The sequence below is a fragment of the Aulonocara stuartgranti genome (genome assembly GCF_965226115.1).
Source record: "Aulonocara stuartgranti genome assembly, chromosome: 15".
Lineage (NCBI taxonomy): Eukaryota > Metazoa > Chordata > Actinopteri > Cichliformes > Cichlidae > Aulonocara > Aulonocara stuartgranti.
The window spans coordinates 26,473,972-26,481,940 of NC_138951.1; positions in this window are offsets into that span (position 1 = coordinate 26,473,972).

Below are 7,969 nucleotides of genomic sequence, written 5' to 3' on the forward strand. Positions count from 1 at the left end.
TGATGTGAAACTTTCTAATTAAATCCAAATCATTATCATTAAACTTTCTACAAATGACAGCATATCAGTAATTACAGAATAAAGCCATTAGATGTGTAAGATAAAAACTGTGCCCTCTTGTAAACTTTTTATTTATTCTTGCCTTCAGATGTCTGTGATCTTGAACTGGACACAAACTCAATAAACATAAACCTTAAACTTTCTGAAGACAACAAGATGGTGACAGTTGTGGAGGAGGAGCAACCATATCCTGATCATCCAGACAGATTTGGTTGGTGGCAGCTGCTGTGTAGAAATGGTCTGACTGGTTGTTGTTACTGGGAGGTTGAATGGAAAGGAAGAGTTCACATATCTATTAGTTACAGAGGAATCAGAAGGAGAGGACACAGAACTGACTGCAGGTTTGGAGAGAATGATCGGTCATGGAGTCTGAGCTGCTCTGATACTGTTGGTTACTCCGTCTGGCACAATAACACAGTTACAACCATCTCCTTCTCCTCGCCCTCCTCATCCTCCATGTCTAACAGAGTAGCAGTGTACGTGGACTGTCCTGCTGGGACTCTGTCGTTCTACAGAGTCTCCTCTGACACTCTGATCCACCTCCACACAGTCAACACAACATTCACTGAACCTGTGTATCCTGGGTTTGGATTCTGGTCTTATGGTTCCACATTGTCTCTGTGTTCTTTGAAGAATGAAGAAGAAGAAAACCCTTTGGACATTTAGACACAATCTCAAAGTCTGTAATAGAAATGTCAAACGTTCAAATCATTGATTGTGATTTAATGCTGTTCTATCTTATAAGCAGAAGTAGCTGAACAAATGTTTTTACAGATTTGGTATCAGGACACCAAATATATAAAGCCGTGAAGGTTAATAGTTAAACTGAGTTTTTTAAATTTATTATTCTGCTTTTTTTTTGTGTCAAACACATTTGGTTTACCAAGAGGAGAGACATAGACTCTCTACAGGATCCTCTTGTTACTTTCTTAAATTTAGATATGTATTTATTTTATTGTATTACTCATAATATTATCTGTGTCGTTATGATAGGGCTGATGGGCTGAATCTTTTTAATGACTTGCTTCTGTAAATAAAAAAAGACAAAATGTTAAAACCCATTTAAAACACGACCGCTGACATGAACACAGTAGGAGTTTAGAGGAAGAAACAGGTTTGATGTATCGCCATCATCAACTACCCTGTTGGCAAGTCTGATGGAACTTTTTTACACCTGCTCTTAAGTTAACCACACACCTTCAGCAGGATGACCAGTGGGATACTGGAGAACCACAGCTGCCCTTCTTTAATGGCTACTTTAGGCTGGTAGTGGATACCACTACTGGGAGGCAAGGTACCTTCAGTGTTTGCTTATTTGCAGAAGGATCACAACAGCACCCTTCTTGCAGGTTTCCTGTTTATCTGGGCTTGACACTGCCTGTAAGTACACTTGAGTGACCCAGTGAGGCAGGGTTTGTGTCTCCTTCCAGAATAAAACTGAGACTCTTTTACGGTACTCTCAGAGCACAACAGAGAATTGATAAGTTGATATCAATAAGTTCTTATCAATTCCCAACTGCAAATTCAGAGAGTTATGATCTGACATAAAGATTTATACAGTTAATGTTTAATGAGTTTAAAGAGTTCAAGGGTCATCATGTGACTGTTAGTGCAGCTCTGTTATCAGATTTCCTTAAGGCAGCCCCTGAATTTGAAGAGTTAAGAGCTAACACACTTAAAAACCTTGAATGGTGTGAGTTACATGTTTATCCTCTTTGGTCAGTCTCATTGTTGGATGAATAATTTGACTTTCTCTTATTTCCACCATCCAAAAGTAAACCTAATCTTAAATCATTTTAGTGTGAGTGGGTGTTGCTGTTAAACAGCTCTTATAATAGTTGAGCTAGTAGAAAATATTGTGTTATCTTGTTGAGTTTTATTGTTATGTTCAGGTAGAATATCTGAAATTATTTTTGAACATTACAAAAACCAATTGAGGAGTTCTCATATCATTAAACCATTACAGATTTTCTATTTTCGCTCTCTTTAAATGTTTAATTTGTGAATTAATTCTTCTTTTGTCTTATTGCTCTTCTAATTATGCAGCACTTCCTCAGATGTGTCTTCGGGGGTTCAGATTTCTTGGATTTAAAAATTCTACTTTGCTTCCACTGCAGTTAGACTCCCGTTTATGTCACATTTTAGTTTTTTCAATATGTAAACCTGTGGAGGTACCTGAGACCTTTTATGATCCATCCAGCTGAGTACTTTGGTTTTGTGGCTATGGGGTTTTGTATGATTGCATTTGTGCTTTCGAGATTAAGGAGTTTAAAACAGCTCATACAATGAATCAGATTCAGTAAAAGGACTAGATATTACAATCCCTGATTGCTCATGTGACACATCGCGGACATCCTCTCAGTTCTGTACATATTATTTGTATTGCACTTCGGTTTTTTGCAAACGGGAGCTTTCTGTATAATATTGGTGACGCTGAGCACGTTTCCAAGGCTACCGTCTGTCGGGCAGTCAGGAATGTTACAGTTGCACTGAAATGTCTCCTGTACTCGTTTGTGGTGTTCCCCGGTCATAGACCTACAACATTTATCAAAGAGGGATGCCACAAAATTGCATCAGGATGAACGAAACTTAATTCATGATGTGGTGATATTTGAACTACTACTTAAATTTTACATTTATTCTCACGGTTCCCAGGCGTGATTGGCTGTATAGATGGCACTCACATTCCAATCATTGCTCCTTTAGTAAATGAAGGAGACTATGTGAACAGGAAGTCTTTCCACAGCATTAATGTACAGGTACATAGTTCCCTGTAGCATTTCAAACTAACAAATTATTTCATTATAGTAATGGATGCTAATTTGTGTTCTCTGCACTGTGAAGATCATATGTGATGCTGCCAACATTATCACAAATGTGGAAGCCAACTGCTCAGCCTCTGTGAGTGGTGGTGGTGGAGGACCCCCACCTGTTTTTCGGGCCTCCGCTTTTTTTCTGTTGGCTATAGCGGGTCACATTTGAGCATACAGAGTAAGCAAATATGTACTTGTAATGTGCTCAGATAATTTCAATAAGTGCTTACAGAAAGAAAATTCATGTAGAATCTAACTGCAATTGATTTACATAGGACAAACAGACCAAGCACTATGGCTCATAATACAATTACACCTTACCTGTTTGGACTATATTTTTATGTTTCATTTTTACTTGCTGCCAGGAACGTTTGGGGCCTGTTGGGTTGCACCTGCGCTCACATCACGTCACAAAATAAAATGTATAAAATAAAAAATAAAATAAAATAGAATAAAATAACGTGTTAAATGGGTGGAAATCCCTAGTTCAATGTTTAAATTAACACTCACGCATTGACTCTGTCAGCTATGTTTTGCCATGCATGCTCCCTTTCTTTTGCAGCTGAGGCTGTGTTACTTTTTTTCCGCGGAATTTGCATGTTATCGGCATATGCTGCCATCAGAATTTCGGCCTCAAGCGCTGTAAAATACATTGACCGCGCCTTCTTTCCCTCCGTCTCCATGGTGACTCGCTTAATCTGTGCTCCACTAATCAGGGCTTTATGTATCCTCGTGCGCGCGCTTAACTTGGGGTTAAAGCAACTCCGCGTTGACTGAACTAATTGTTATCAGCCTTTCTGAAACCAAATATTCCGAGTTGGACAGTTCGGGGTTACTCAACCCTGAGTATCGTTTTTCACTCTGAGTTTTCTAAACCGGCTTCCTGAAATAGGGCCCTGGTTATGCTGATGGAAACACCTAAAATCAGTTTGATTTTAGGTGTTTCCATTAGACTGGCAGTATGAAAAGGAAAAAAACAAAATGCTTGGACACTGCTAGCACAGGCGCCCACAGAAACGCAAAGCAGGAGATGAAGCATCGCTGAATAAGTTTCCAAACCAACTTCATTCTAAGCCAAAGACTAGAAAATATGGTGAAGCATATCTTCCCTTTGGTTTCACCTGCACAAGTGCCAAGGTAGGTCTCCCCTGCAGAATTGGTTTTCCCTTTGTCGGGAGCATGCGCTGGGCTGTTCAAATCACGGACAAACAGTATCCCACATTCTTGATTTTTAGTTCACAAACACTTGTTGTAATGACTAACTACTCCTGACATTTTGGAGATGTTAGCTCTGTATACAGTAAAGTTACAGCGGGATAAAAATAATATCAGGTTGATCCTGCCAGGATTTGTCCCCGGGTTCAAATCACGGACTAACAGTATCCCACAGCTGTTTATGTTTTTAAACCCATTTTGCACAGAGAGGCATTTTTTGAAAAATGTATTGATAGCAATGTTGAATATTATTACACAGAAGAAAAAAAACAACTACATGTAAAATAATCACACCGTGAAGCTTCTGCCTTTGTAAATGGAGGGACAGTAACTGCGTGTAAAACCTGAAGACAGTCAGAATAACAGTAACAGTATTTCATCTCTATGTCCCATTCTGCAATTCATCTCATGTAAACAATAACGTGGCGCCCAGCCTGACGTGAAAAGAGGCACATTCCTTTGACGTTGCCAGACAAACTCTGTATTCCTCATCCGCAAAAAAAAGGTGTTTTAAAAATTCTCCGTTTTCAGTGATTCGAAACGCCGTTTACGTGTGGATACGTTTTCAAAAATACCCATGTAGGTGCGGACGTAGCGTAAAAGAGTTAGTAGTTTATTTTATTACTAACTGTCATTTATTGGAGATTACTTGTACTTGCTTAATTGTTTACTAAATGTTTGAGGTGTGAAATAAACCGCAATGGAGCAAAATATGGGTGTGTGTGGTTGGAGGATGTGTTAGTGCGTGTGCGTGGCTCCACATCAGCCACGCCGCTTTGCTAGCTAAAACACTGGTGTTGGATAATTTTGCCAGAAAAAAAAACAGAGGACGGCTGAAGCGGGGCAGCCAAAGAGTAAACTCTTAAAAGTAAGTACTGAATATTATGTCACTTATTTATGTGCAAATGCTTAATAACAAAGAACATTAAAACATTACTGTTGGCCACATGTCGGCAAAGTTATGTGACATTAGCAATGTTTGTACTAACTTGGCTTTAAAGCCTTTACTTTAAAATATACTCCGTTCAATAGTTGACTTTAATCTTAGAGAGAATGCCATGATTTTATGGATAATTAAAGTCAGCAATATATCCATAAACACAACAAGCAGAAAGTCAGTGATGCTGCTCGGTTTGCAGTCCTGAATATCACGGCACAAGCAGGATCCACTGCACTGTTAATGTTCGCTATGTTATATTGCTGCCTCTGTTCGGTGGTGTCGAGCCAAAAGGATTTTAACGTGTGTTTGAAAGAGCTGACGGTTCACTCGTTAAGCTGAAAGAAAGATGCTTTAATCACAGGAGTCACACATGTGTCCACTGTACCATCTGGGAACTCTTCTTGTTTAGCACTTGTAATAACACAAACACTAAATCCTCCTTCTCTTGTGCTGTTTTGTAGCAGTGTATACACCTGAGACTGTCACCTCTCTGTCTGTCCTGCACTCTCTCTCTGTTTCTTTCTCTCTGATTGTGGAATAAAAGTCTGAACATGTATTTATAAGTTACACTTGTGTTTGAATTCTGCAGCTTATCACAGATTTGATTTCCATGTGTGACAACTGCAAGTGTCCAGAGTGAGGACAGACTGAGGGACCCACTGCTGCTCATCATCTGTGAGGCTTTGCACCCCTGATGATCCACCAGGACAAACTCAGCAGTGTGTGAGGAAGAGGAGGGGGAAGAGTCAGCACCAGCTGACAGATGGAGAGACAGACTGTTCCCTGTTTGTGAAGGACTGCTAGAAAAGTTTAATAGAACTAATTGTCTGTCCTGAATCAGTCTTATTAGGTAATGTTCAAATTTCAGAATGTAGCTGTGTAAACTTCAAATATCTGCTCGGTTTGTCAAGACATCACATATTTGCAAAAGTGCTCCAAAGTTTTCGGAGACGTCTGTTACCCACCTGCTCGATAGCTAGCAGAACAGCGAACTCCCGGCACATCATTTTCAAACCCCCTGCGATCTGTCGCTACTCAGATTAAAGGTGATATATAAGTCACTTAGATAACTTAAAAATGTTATTGTTTGACTTTTTCAGTGTTTTATTTGTTCGTGAGTAAACTGGTTTCCCTGAGATTACAGCTGAATAAACGTCAAACTGAAAATTGATTAAACAGAAGTGTGAAATGTTCGAGAATTTACGCCAGTGTCCTGTTACATTTTAGATAATTACTGAGGCCCGCAAGGGACACTGGAGAGAAAAAAATCAAGATAAACTTGCAAAAGTTCATCTGAAGGCTAGACCGTCCAATTTCACAGCCACTCACTTCTGGTCTTCCTGGCCTTTGGAGGACCCAGCCCACAAAGACCGCATCCTCAGGAGGTTGCAAGCCTATGAATTTGGACACCCCCATTGTTTACATGAGATGAATTTCTACAATGGCAGATAGAGACAAAATACTGTTGCTGTTAATCTTATTATTTGCAGTTTTTACACGCTTGCATATACACACACAGTTATGGTCCTTCCATTTAGACAGAGGCGTCAGAGTGAACTTTGGGCATGGCTTCTAAATTCAACACAGATGCTCTCACAACCCAAATCCCGACGTCGGTTTTGAATAAATTTAATTTTTAAAACATTTAATTTATGTATGCTGTATGCACTTTGCTTATTCCTAAGTTGTGAGTCTACACAACAGCCAAAATACTGTCTTTAGTTATTAACATTTGAAATGATGAGGGCACTTGAAAATGGCACTTGAAAAGCATGCTCAATCATCCAGGTAAATCTCCAAAAGTTGATTCTGTTCATCTGGACGTAGCGTTTTCAGTGGGAGAAACGTTTCGTCACTCATCCAAGTGACTTCTTCAGTCTCAGCTGACTGCAGGTTTCCCCAATCTTATAAACAGTACATTTGCATGACTGAAACCAGCCCACTGGAGGAACAATGGGCTGGGAGGTCAGTTCCTTAATCGTAAGTATGCAAATTGTCATGACCATTGATCAACAACCACTGATCAAAGCCCACTGTATGTAGGTAAACTGTCAGCAATAACACAGGTGATCAGGCATAAAAACGTTTTTCATTTTTAGGTTGTTGTGCAGTCATTTGTCATACTAGAGAGAGAGAGAGAGAGAGATGGCTTGTAACTGTCTACCATGATGAAGACTGTCAGTATAAGAGGGTTTTAAATAATTAAATTTTTTTTAATAAAAAATAATAAATATAAAGTGTAAAAAAATGATTAAGATAATCAAGCACCTCCATAATTCCACCTTTATTCTGTCTGAGGTTGGAGAGCAGCCATATTTGGCACATGTGACGTCTACTTATATATTCATAAATAATATGATCATAAAGGGTGGTGCAGTGTGTCCTTTTCTAAAGAAGGCAATAAAGGAAGCATTGACGCTCTTTTCCTTAGGATTCAGAGAACTGGGACAGCTCAGGTTGCCTGGCAGATTTTTCCAGACCACTGGAATACAAGCATCGCATCTCCGCCACAAATTAAACTCAAACCTTACAGTTCAGGTAAAACTGAATCCTGTTGCGATTATGTGATTTTACATATTTTTTCTCTAAGGCTGTTATATGCAGGCATGTCTGATGTACAGTGAATTTTTATCATCGTGATTTTACCTAAATGCGTGTGACTTTCTATGAAGTGTGATATATTTCTCTTTAAACTTGCTGTGAGGAGGGATCTATTCAAACCGTCAGGACTCACAGAAACGTTTGTATGTTTAAATGAGACGAGCGGTCTCTTTCAGCCTTTATTTGGGGCGATCGTGGCTCAAGAGTTGGGAGTTCGCCTTGTAATCGGAAGGTTGCCGGTTCGAGCCCCGGCTTGGACAGTCTCGGTTGTTGTGTCCTTGGGCAAGACACTTCACCTGTTGCCTACTGGTGGTGGTCAGAGGGCCCGGTGGCGCCAGTG